Here is a 13,483-nt window from a genome sequence, read left to right on the forward strand (position 1 = left end):
TGGGCCCAGATGCCAACAGAGGGTGAGAGATGGACAGGACACCACCAGCAGAGGGTGCTCCACATGCACTGAGCTAATTTCTGGAGGTACCAACAGGAGGTGCCATGGTGGTGAGTCCCAACCCCATCATAGAGCCTTTATGTTGACTTCAGCAGGGAAATTAGATCAAGCCTCAATGTAATAAGGTTACTGTTGTGTCTTTTGCTTTACTCATCATAAATAATATGAAGAAAATACATTGTTACAGTTGGGTCCCAAATAGGAACATGGAAGCTGCCATATTGGATCAAATCCATTGTCCATCTAGTTGCGTATCCTGTCTCTGACATTGGCCAGTATCATCTGCCTCAAAAGAAGGCTTCTGAACCCCATAGTAGGCAGATGTAGTGTACTTCCCCCCTCCTCAACTCATCCTTCTGAGATTCTGTTATTGTTTTCTCAAGTAGCATCCATGCTACCTCAATGGATTTTACTCCCTTTAATTTTAACTTTAGGATCTTTTTGAATAATCTTATCATTTTCTTGAATCCCCTTTTCTAAAATTTAATGTCACTGTGATTTGTTATAGAAGCCTACCTGCCCTGTGGATGTTGAATCTAATTATATTGTGGTAATCCTTATTTAATGGCTCAGCTATTGTCACTTATTGAATTATTGCTTGTGTGTTACTTAAGTGAAGAATAATCTCTCCTCTTGTGTACTCTAGAACTCTATTTGCTAAATATACACAAACATGCAAGTCCTACCTACATACACACCAAAGCTCTGGCTGGTTTCTGACAGCCAGATCACAGTGAGCACTACTAGAGGGATCACAGACTACTTAAAGGGATTCTTCTCTATTGCTACAGTTACTTATATACCAGAAAAAATAAATAAATCTGCTGCAGGAAAGCCTCCTAAATTACTAAACTGTATGGAAGATTAAAGTGATCTGAGTATTAAAGATAGGGGGAAGATATTTTGGAGAAATTATTACATTCTCTATCTGATTAAATTTTGTAACTTTGTTCTGTGATATCTTTTTTTAGTTAAATATTTTTTTCTTGAAAAATGATAGTAACTTCTAATTATTTAGAACTGGTAACTTAATATCTTTCTATATTTAGTATTAGTAACTTTGTATCTGTATTGACTTTACCTGGTATTTCTGTGACAGAGCAAATATTCCATCAATGGGATTTAGTTTGGTACCCAAAATGTTTTTGAAATATAATTCTTTGTTACATTGAAATATATGCCATTACTTTTTGTGAACATACAATGTGTATATAATGGTAAAATACAAATATTATGAAAATTTAACCACTACTAGTTTGACAAAGCACTCTAATTATTGGTTAGATGACAGGTAAATACATAATGACAGTAAAATACTTAAATGTTCAAACAGGAGTAACAAATGATAGAAGTGGGAGAGCAGAGAGGAGAAATTTATCAAATTAGCACAGGTTTGCATTTTCTTTGGATTCCATTATACTGTGATTCAGCATAAAAATGACTGCATACAATTACAGAGCAAATGAAAGTATTTCTAAATATTCCACGAGGGGTGTGTGTGTTCCTTTTGTTGGAAAGGAAGCAACAAAATTATTTTCTCTTTTTGAGCATATTGCTATTTTATTATAATTTAATATAATTTATAAAGAAATCTTTGAACCAAGGCAATGTTTATTTAGATCTTGATCCAAAATGCACTGAAGTCAGTAGAAACCTTTCCATTGACTTGAATGGGTTTGGATTACGCTCACAGTCTATAACTTTAATTAAAATGTACCTTCTGGACTTTTAAAAGGACATAGTGCATTTGCTGTATTGTGTGCTCCTGTTTGCAAAATTCTGTCTTTCTCTCTTGTCCATTCTGTTCTACTATGAACCTATCGTCAAGAAGGTCAGTGGGGAGGGTTGTTTTGATTTTTGAAAACCTGCCTTTATTTGGAAAACCAAACCTGCTCTTTGTTATGATTCAGGACTCATTTATATCTAACCTCAACAATAAGGCATGTTTCGGCAGTTGAAATGATAGTTATAAGTTTGTGTGTCTATGATCTTCAAGTAGGCTTATAAGGACCTTGGACTTAATTAGCCTGGGTTTAAGAGCATTTTCCTTGTTTATCCTGGAGCATTCCACAGTGTTTACAGAAAGGGAGTAGCAGTTTCATTGACATGAATTCATTCTCACTCTTTCAAAATGAAGTATAAACCCAATACCACAGAATCCCATGAATCCACAATAGCAACTGCTCAAACTAATTGGAATAAAATGAAAACCATTTTGTCACAGTATGAAAGCTGATGGACAGTTGCTTCCTGAGTGTTCTTTTCATCAAGCCATTGAATTTGGCTTTGAATCGTGCTGATTATTTCTCCAAGTTAAAGCAGCTAAGTGAGAAGCAAATCTCTTAAACATATGGCAGTCCTGATTATCATATGAAAAAGCCAGGCATGCCAAAGATTTGGAGACTGTTGCTCTAAATAAACCTGAAAAGTAAAGTTTAAAGCCAGTTTCAAAACACCTTGAGGAAAGAGATACAACTTTCCCAAGGACACCTGCCAAAAAAATAGCTTACAACTCATGTAAATATTTTTTGCTTTCATCTTTATTAAGAACAACAATGGAACCTTTGTCTTTGTAATCTGTTACTTGCTTTGGTAAACTCTGAATTCCATCAGCCATATCTGCTGAGCTGACAAGGATTTATACTGTTCAATCTTTCCATGGATGGAGCCAAAATATCAACAGAACCTACTTCTGTACAGATGCTCTTTGGATGTAGTAGGTACTGTGTATATGCATCTGTCTATCTGTTCTGTACATACTTAGGGTATGTCTACACTACAAAATTAGGTGAATTTATAGATTTCATTTTTTTAGAAATCGTTTTTATATAGTTGATTGTGTGTGTCCCCACACAAAATGCTCTAAGTGCATTAACTTGACGGAATGCTTCCACAGTACCAAGGTTAGCATTGACTTCTGGAGTGTTGCATTGTGGGTAGCTATCCCACAGTTCCCGCAGTCTCTGCCACCCATTGGAATTCTGGGTTGAGATCCCAATGCCTGATGGGGCAAAAAACACTGTCATGGGTGGTTCTGAGTACATGTCATCAGGCCCTCCCTCCCTCCATGAAAGCAATGGCAGACAATCGTTTCGCACCTTTTTTCCTGAGCTACCTGTGCAGACGTCATACCATGGCAAGCATGGAGCCCGCTTAGCTCACTGTCACCGTATGTCTCCTGGGTGCTGGCAGATGCGGTACTGCATTGCTACACAGCAGCAGCAACCCATTGCCTTGTAGCAGCAGATGGTGCAATAACCCTGAAAACCATCGTCCTAGTGTCCAAGGTGCTCCTGGCCGCCTCGGTAAGGTCGGTCAGGAACGCCTGGGCAGACATGGGTGCAGGGACTAAATTAGGAGTGACTTGACGAGGTCATTCTCTTTAGTCCTGCCGGCAGTCCTATTGACCGTATTCTGGCGAGCAGGCAGGAGATGAGGATGGCTAGCAGTCCTACTACACCGTCTGCTGCCAGCCAAAGATGTAAAAGATAGATGGAGTGGATCAAAACAAGAAATATACTATATTTGTTTTGTATTAATTTGCTCCCCTCTCCCTTCCTCCGTGAAATCAACGGCAATCGTTTTGGTGAGGTCTGTCGGGGCACCTTGAAAACTTTAATGGAGATTCAGTCCTACCTGAAATACCAGAGGGAGGGATAGCTTAGTGGGTTGAGCGCTGGCCTGCTAAACCCAGGGTTTTGAGCTCAATCCTTGAGGGGGCGATTCTGTGACAGTTGTTTTTGTTTCTCCTTGATGTAAAGCCACCCCCCTTTGTTGATTTTAATTCCCTGTAAGCCATGTCGTCAATCGCCCCTCCCTCCGTCAGAGCAACAGCAGATAATGGTTCTGCATCTTTCTTCTGTGCAGACGCCATACCACGGCAAGCGTAGAGCCCACTCAGCTCACTTTGGCAATTAGGAGCACATTAAACACCACCACATTATCCGGCAGTATATGCAGCACCACAACCTGGCAAAGCGAAACTGTCAAGGTTCTGGACTTTTAAGGGTTCCTCCCCCACTCTGAACTCTAGGGTACAGATGTGGGGACCTGCATGAAAAAACTCCTAAGCTTATCTTTACCAGCTTAGGTCAAAACTTCCCGAAGGTACAAAATATTCCCCCCGTCGTCCTTGGATTGGCCGCTACCACCACCAAACTAATACTGGTTACTGGGGAAGAGCTGTTTGGACGCGTCTTTCCCCCCAAAATACTTCCCAAAACCTTGCACCCCACTTCCTGGACAAGGTTTGGTAAAAAGCCTCACCAATTTGCCTAGGTGACTACAGACCCAGACCCTTGGATCTTAAGAACAATGAACAATCCTCCCAACACTTGCACCCCCCCTTTCCTGGGAAATGTTGGATAAAAAGCCTCACCAATTTGTATAGGTGACCACAGACCCAAACCCTTGGATCTGAGAACAATGAAAAAGCATTCAGTTTTCTTACAAGAAGACTTTTAATAAAAATAGAAGTAAATAGAAATAAAGAAATCCCCCCTGTAAAATCAGGATGGTAGATATCTTACAGGGTAATTAGATTAAAAAACATAGAGAACCCCTCTAGGCAAAATCTTAAGTTACAAAAAAGATACACAGACAGAAATAGTTATTCTATTCAGCACAATTCTTTTCTCAGCCATTTAAAGAAATCATAATCTAACACATACCTAGCTAGATTACTTACTAAAAGTTCTAAGACTCCATTCCTGGTCTATCCCCGGCAGAAAACAGCATATAGACAGACACACAGACCCTTTGTTTCTCTCCCTCCTCCCAGCTTTTGAAAGTATCTTGTCTCCTCATTGGTCATTTTGGTCAGGTGCCAGCGAGGTTACCTTTAGCTTCTTAACCCTTTACAGGTGAGAGGAGCTTTCCCCTGGCCAGGAGGGATTTCAAAGGGGTTTACCCTTCCCTTTATATTTATGACAGAAACCGTGCGAGTAGGCGACGTCACTGCCATGACGAGAGTGATGAGGACACGGACACAGACTTCTCTCAAAGTACGGGCCCTGGCAATGAGGGCATCACGGTGCTAATGGGGCAGGTTCATGCAGTGGAATGCCATTCTGTGCCCGGGAAACAAGCAAAGACTGGTGGGACCACATAGTGTTGTATGTCTGAGACGATTCCCAGTGGCTGCAAAATTTTGCATGCGTAAGGGGACTTTCATGGAACTTTGTGACTTGCTTTCCCCTGCCCTGAAGCACATGAATACCAAGATGAGAGCAGCCCTCACAGTTGAGAAGCAAGTGGTAATCGCCCTGTGGAAGCTTGCAACGCCAGACAGCTCCCAGTCAGTCGGGAATCAATTTGCAGTGGGCAAATCTACTGTGGGGGTTGCTGTGATGCAAGTAGCCCACGCAATCAAAGATCTGCTGCTATCAAGGGTAGTGACTCTGGGTAATGTGCAGGTCATAGTGGATGGCTTTGCTGCAATGGGATTCCCTAACTGTGGTGGGGCCAGAGACGGAACCCATATCCCTATCTTGGCACCGGAGCACCAAGCCAGCAAGTACATAAACCACAAGGGGTACTTTTCAATAGTGCTGTAAGCACTGGTGGATGACAAGGGATGTTTCACCAACATCAGCATGGGATGGCCGGGAAAGGTACATGACGCTCGCATCTTCAGGAACTCTGGTCTGTTTCAAAAGCTGCAGGAAGGGACTTTATTCCCAGACCAGAAAATAACCGTTATCCTTGGGGACCCAGCCTACCCCTTAGTGCCATGGCTCATGAAGTCGTACACAGGCATCCTGGACAGCAGTCTGGAGCTGTTCAACTACAGGCTGAGAGAGTGCAGAATGGTGGTAGAATGTGCATTTGGACATTTAAAAATGAGCTGGCACAGTTTACTGACTCAGTTACACCTCAGCGAAACCAGTATTCCCACTGTTATTACTGCTTGCTGTGCGCTCCCCAATATCTGTGAGAGTAAGGGGGAGATGTTTATGGTGGAGTGGGAAGTTGAGGCAAATCATCTGGCCCCTGGTTACGCGCAGCCAGACACCAGGGCGGTTAGAAGAGCACAGGAGGGCGCGGTGCACATCAGAGAAGCTTTGAAAACCATTTTCATGACTGGCCAGGCTACAGTGTGACAGTTGTTGGTTTCTCCTTGATGAAACCCCGCCCCCTTGGTTCACTCTACTTCCCTGTAAGCTAACCACCCTCCCTTCCTCCCTTCAATCACCACTTGCAAAGGCAAAAAAGTCATGGTTTCAAATTCATGCATTCTTTGTTAATTCATCACACAGAGGGGGATAACTGCCAAGGTAGCCTGGGAGGATGGGGGATGAGGGAAGCACTGGGTGGGGTGATGGAGGAGGGAAGGACAAGGCACACTGAACTTCAAAACTTATTGAATGCCAGCCTTCCGTTGCTTGGGCTATCCTCTGGGGTGGAGTGCTTGGGTGTCTGGAGCCCCCCTCCGCCCGCATTCTTGGGGGTCTGAGTGAGGAGGCTATGGAACATGGGCAGGAGAGCGGTTGGTTACACAGGGGCTGCAGCGACAGTCTGTGCTCCAGCTGCCTTTTCTGCAGCTCAACCATATGCTGGAGCATATCAGTTTGATCCTCCAGCAGCCTCAGCATTGAATCCTGCCTGCTCTTGTCACATTGCCGCCACCTTTCAGCTTCAGCCCTCTCTTCAGCCCGCCACTTTCTTCAGATGCCACTTACTCTTTTCAGGCCGCCACCTCTCCTCCCGGTCATTTTGTGCTTTCCTGCACTCTGACATTGTCTGCCTCCACGCATTCATCTGTGCTCTGTCAGTGTGGGAGGACAGCATGAGTTCAGAACATTTCATTGCGAGTGGGGGTGTTTAGGGTTTTTTTTTTTTTTTTTGCCTTCTAATCTTCACTAGCCTTTGGGAAGGAGAAGATCCTGTGATCCTTGAAACACATGCAGCTGGTGGAGGGGAAAAAAGGGACAGTGGTATTTAAAAAGACACATTTTATAGAACAATGGGTACACTCTTTCACGGTAAACCTTGCTGTTTAACATTACATACATAGCACATGTGCTTTCGTTCCAAGGTTGCATTTTTCCTCCCACCACCGTGTGGCTAGCCCCTCCCCGTGGCTACCAGCAGGGAACATTTCTGTTCAGCCACAGGCAAACAGCCCAGCCCAGCCTTTTCTTAATGTCCCATTAAGAAAAGCACCCTATTTCAACCAGGTGACCATGAATGATATCACTCTCCTGAGGATAACAGAGAGATAAAGAACGGATGTTGTTTGAATGCTAGCAAACATACGCTGCAATGCTTTGTTCTACAATGATTCCCGAGTATGTGCTACTGGCCTGGAGTGGTAAAGTGTACTGCCATGGTGGACGGAATAAGGCTGCCCTCCCCAGAAACCTTTTGCAAAGGCTTTGGGAGTACATCCAGGAGAGCAGCGAATGCCAGGGCAAATTAATCATTAAACATGCTTGCTTTTAAACCATGTATACTATTTTAAAAGTACACTCACCAGAGGTCCCTTCTCCACCTGGTGGGTCCAGAAGGCAGCCTTGGGTGGGTTTGGGGTGTACTGGCTCCAGGTCCAGGGTGAGAAACAGTTCCTGGCTGTCGGGAAAACTGGTTTCTCCGCTTGCTTGCTGTGAGCTATCTACTACATCATCATCATCCCCAAAACCTGCTTCCATATTGCCTCTATCTCCATTGAAGGAGTCAAACAACACAGCTGGGGTAGTGGTGGCTGAACCCCCTAAATGTCCTGCAGCTCATCATAGAAGCAGCATGTTTTGCCTGTGACCTGGAGCGGCCGTTCGCCTCTCTGGTTTTCTGGTAGGCTTGCCTCAGCTCCTTAAGTTTCACGCGGCACTACTTCGGGTCCCTGTTATGGCCTCTGTCCTTCATGCCCTGGGAGATTTTGACACGTTTTGGCATTTCGAAAACTGGAATGGAGTTCTGATAGCACAGATTCCTCTCCCCGTACAGCGATCAGATCCCATACCTCCCGTTCGGTCCATGCTGGAGCTCTTTTGCGATTCTGGGACTCCATCATGGTCACCGCTGCTGATGAGCTCTGCACTCACCTGCAGTTTGCCAAGTTGGCCAAACAGGAAATTGAAATTCAAAAGTTCACGGGCCTTTTCCTGTCTACCTGGCCAGTGCATCTGAGTTGAGAGTGCTGTCCAGAGCAGTCACAATGGAGCACTCTGGGATAGCTCCCGGAGGCCAATACTGTCTAATTGCATCCACAGTACCCCAAATTCGACCCAGCAAGGCCGATTTCGGCACTAATCCTCTTGTCAGGGATGGAGTAAGGAAATCAATTTTAAGAGCCCTTTAAGTAAAAAAAAAAAAAAAAAAAAAAAAAAAGGCCTTTGTCATGTGGATGGGTGCAGGGTTAAAATAGATTTTAATGCTGCTAAATTCAACCTCAACTCCTAGTATAGACCAGGGCTTAGACTTACCATTAGGGATACATTCTCTTCTTTGTTGTGACATGTTTCACAATGAAGCTAATGACCCACCAGTGTGAGGAACTGTCCCAGACAAATGTGTGCTTTAGTTACTCTATCAGGATTTCTAAATTTAGGACCTTGTTAAAAAAAATACATCTTTGCTCATTAGCAGTTTACTTGTAAGATATAATAATGCAAATAATAAAAATACAGGAATTTATAAGTAACACTAAAACTGGAAGAATTATTCAAAATCAATAATTTATTTACCAGTTTGAACTCTCTCCCTCCCCCGATCATGAAGGATCTTCAAGCAGATGAGTATTTTCTCAGACCTGTTGATTTTTGTTGTTGTTGCCCATTGGACTGAAATCTACAGATCATTCACAAAATGAATGCTAAAATTATTTTTCTTTCATCATTCATTATGTGTGATTGGTCACCTAAGTTACATGATTTTGTTCCTGATCCCTCATATTGATTGAACCTTTTGAAAAGAATAATGAATGGCAGTTAGCAATTAACCAATAAGATCTATTGATGTCATAGAAGCATATGTTTGCACACATCTTTGTTCAACACATGAATGCAGGGTACACATAATAATACTGCCACAAACATCTGTATGAACAGAACTTCCCATGCAAATGTTCATTAGAAAAGAAACAAATGACCATGAATACAGTCAAACTGAATCACAAAACAAATTTTGCAACTGTATTTGTGCATACATTTTTCCATTATTTGATCAGTGGCTCACAACATGTAAAATAGGGAGGGCTTTCAGCACATTTTTCTTAGAAAGTAGATCAGCTGACATGTCCAGGCAGAAACATTTCAGCCTAAATGAGTCATGTGTGATTTTTGTACTCAGGACAAACATAGAGTGAAATCCTGGCCCCTTGAGTCAATGGGAGTTGTACCATTTGTCACAGTTCAGGGCTTGCTGCACATTGAACCCTCTTCAAGTCTCTATGGGTGGAAGAGGTGATAGGCCTCTTACTTTCACCTTCCCTGGGGTAGAATCCTGCAACTCTCCCACTCTTTAACTGGGTTACTGGGCTACAGCACCCTGTGTATTAACTGTGATTGCTCAGCAGGTTCTACTGGGCTCAGTTCTATGCAAGTCTTCTCTACAGGAGCTGTGACCAGCATTGGATATAGTGACCCAAACCAGCTTTGTCAACTAAAGTATTGATTATTGTCTAAAGAGTCAGAACAGAGCATAACAAGAGCAAAGGGTTTTTCACACCCATATCTGCCTATCTAAATTTTAGATAGGCCTAGTTTATCCAAGGCACTACAGGCCCCGACTTCCTTCTTTCTGGGTGGGTGCTCCACCCACACTCTCCCCAAGGCCCCACTCTCGCTCCGCCTCTTCTCATCCCAGCCATGCCCCTCCCCTGAAGCTCTGTCTCTCCCCATCTCTCCCTCCCCCACTCTGCCCCTTCCCCACAGCACCTCCCACCAATCACTGAACAGTTGATCAGTGGGTGGGTGCTGAGCATCCACTATTTTTTTTTCCAAGGGTGCTCCAAGCCCGGAGCACCCACAGAGTCGGCATTTATGTAAGGCACACCGACCTCTGGGAACTGGGCTTCAGCCTGCTTCTGAGCAGTCTCTGCCTCTCTTACTGTCTCCCCCTTTTAAGGATTAGATTCCTTTATAAAAATCACTGAGTCCTTCATCTTCTCCTCGGATCCTTGTATCTGATCAAAGTGGCTTGGTTGGCTGGCTGGGTGGTGGTGGGGGAATAGACCCCTAAAGCAGTTGGTTTTCTGCATTGTCCTTTAGCTATCAGTAAATTGTGAAATCTGAAATTTATTGTCTCTGTTCTTGTATTTGTGCAAGTCAGCTCTCACTGAAATTAAATCCTGGTAATCTTATTGCAAACACCACAATAAAAATCAGGCAAATAGATCATATAATATTCATAAAATATTTTGGGCATTCCCACATCGTTCATGCCATTAATTACAATTGATCCAAGATTTTACCTTCAGACTGAATATGGTTCAGCAGACATTAGGGTACGATCTTCTTGCTAAAAAGAGTTTGATGTTTTAAGATCTAACTCCAGCCTTTCAGGGAGGAGGCTGAAAATGCTGGCTACTTCTCTACAGCCAGATTAGAAGAAACCTGCACTCCAGAACCCCATCTCAAGTTCGTCAAGTTTATGTAATGATGTAGTCTGCAGTAAACCCCAAATTTTTCTGAGGTGATCACTCCCACTGTGAAGATCAATCTGTAACAAGGGTCATTCCTCTTATCTCTCCAAGTTTTTGTACCATGATTGTCCCTGTGATGCCTGATCACCTGATGGCCACTGCAAGGAAAAATCCTGCACTAGCAGAGAGATTGAACACATAATGTAATTGGTCTTTTCTTTTGCTGACTTCTGTAGTTACAGTGAAATTATGTAGTTTTTATTGTTAAAAAAAAAAAAGCAATAGGCCACATTCTGATTTCAGTTACAGACACGAAAATCAGGACTCCATTGAGGTCAACAGAACAGCAGCATAAAACCAGTGGGAAATGAACTTTTTCAGTGATCTTGCTATATCCTATACACTAAGAATTTGGAGTAGTTTGTTGAATGCTGAGGTAGCAGTGATAGCACTATGAGGGATATTCTCAAATTTTAATCGTGATTACAGTTACTATGTTTCTTTTATTCCAGGTTATTTTTTAAGCTCCCTCTGCATTATACTCGCACCCAATTTAAATACAGTCAGAGAAACTAATCCCTATTGGCTATACTTGTCTATTTAATTTAGGCAACAATGTACTATTGTCAACATTTCAGGCTTTTCCAAAAATATATTATAGAAACACCAAAGAGTTGTAGGAATTAAAATGCTCCATTTAAGATCCTTGCTTTTAGCCCTTGCCATGCTAGCTAAAAAAAGATATCCTGCTAGCTCATGGGTGATCTGAAGGTTATTCAAACTGAGTGTTTCATTGAGGACACAGGTGTTTTGATTTATCTTTCTGGAAGCTTTTAAACAGCACTGCAGAGTTGCTGTGCAATCATTTTTCCTGTGCCAGAGATTACCCAATTTCTATGTGGGCAGTTTGTCCCTTTTCTTTTTGTTATTCTGAGGTGTGCATTGCACAAACAGCATGATTTTTAATGAGATACAAAACCAAAGTCTGGAACATAAGAATATTAACAACAGTTTAGAACAGGGTGTAAAGAAAGGAGGGTTTCAGGTAGGCAGAATGAGTGGGATCCACAAAGACTTAGGTGTTGCAATGCTGAGCATCCCAGCACCTAACCTTTAGGCACCTAGAAAATTGTAGGACAACACTGTGATCCACAAAGCCAAGTTAGATGCTCAATGACATCGTAGACGATGAATGGGGAGAGTTAAGCACCTAGACATGTGATCCACCAAAACCAGCATGCTGAACAGGGAAAAACTAAAGCCAGCTAATAAGAGAAGCCAACCAGAGAGGTTTGTGCTAAGCCCTGCCCCTCTCTGAGACAACAGTGTGCCCTTGTTGCCAAGAAGGCCAATGGCATTTTGGGATGTATAAGTAGGGGCATAGCCAACAGATCGAGGGACGTGATCGTTCCCCTCTATTCGACATTGGTGAGGCCTCATCTGGAGTACTGTGTCCAGTTTTGGGCCCCACACTAAAAGGATGTGTAAAAATTGGAGAGAGTCCAGCGAAGGGCAACAAAAATGATTAGGGGTCTGGAACACATGACTTATGAGGAGAGGCTGAGGGAACTGGGATTGTTTAGTCTGCAGAAGAGAAGAATGAGGGGGGATTTGATAGCTGCTTTCAACTACCTGAGAGGTGGTTCCAAAGAGGATGGTTCTAGACTATTCTCAGTGGTAGAAGATGACAGGACAAGAAGTAATGGTCTCAAGTTGCAGTGGGGGAGGTTTAGGTTGGATATTAGGAAAAACTTTTTCACTAGGAGGGTGGTGAAGCACTGGAATGCATTACCTAGGGAGGTGGTAGAATCTCCTTCCTTAGAAGTTTTTAAGGTCAGGCTTGACAAAGCCCTGGCTGGGATGATTTAATTGGGGATTGGTCCTGCTTTGAGCAGGGGGTTGGACTAGATGACCTCCTGAGGTCCCTTTCAACCCTGATATTCTATGAGACATAAGCACCTAGCTGTGCTATGCATAATGACAGGTTTCAGAGTAACAGCCGTGTTAGTCTGTATTCGCAAAAAGAAAAGGAGTACTAAATTGGTTAGTCTCTAAGGTGCCACAAGTACTCCTTTTCTTCTAGCTGTGCTAGTGATCCATAAATGGGAACCCTTCTCCTGGAGTCAGGTGGCTAAGGTGTCAAAGTCATTTCTTGTGAGAATGAGTTAAGCACTTGCCTTGCTCAACACAAAAATGGGAGGTGGAGTGGGGGTCAGCGGGCCAGGGGTTAGAACACTCATCAGGGATGTGGTGGACCCCACATCCAGTCCCCCTTTTCTACCAGAGAAAGGATTGCAACAGGGGTCTGAAATACCTTACAGGTTAAGTGCTTGGACCATGGAGTTATGGGATATTCTGATGTGGGGCTCCCTCAATCTCTCCTGATGAAGCTGTTTCCCTCAATCTTTCCTGATGAAAGAGTCATTGGAACAGGGGGACTAGACAGGTGAGTGCTGTAATCAGTCATTCCCATCTCCCTCCCTGCCTGGCCTGATGACTGTTTCACTGTGGATAAAAAACTGAAATAGCCATTGGGCCAGAGATGAATGTCCATGAACATTAATTTTGCCATTGCACATGACTATCATGTTCGTTATGTATGTTTGATGTTGCCTTATATAGGCATGCAGGACTGTGCCATGATTTCCTGATTGTGATGCATGTTCCAGTGACAACTCCCAGCACACATGGGAAGGTCACAATCTGATGGAAGCTGACCATGTGGCTGGGTCCATGAGGAAATCAATGTGCTCATGTACATATCTGATTCTGGCCTCCCAAAATTGGTCCAGGAGCCTGGATGTTGTAGTCTGGCTGCAGCTGATAGTGCAGTGACCTGCT

The sequence above is a fragment of the Caretta caretta genome, chromosome 6 (assembly GCF_965140235.1).
Source record: "Caretta caretta isolate rCarCar2 chromosome 6, rCarCar1.hap1, whole genome shotgun sequence".
In the NCBI taxonomy this organism is placed as follows: domain Eukaryota; kingdom Metazoa; phylum Chordata; order Testudines; family Cheloniidae; genus Caretta; species Caretta caretta.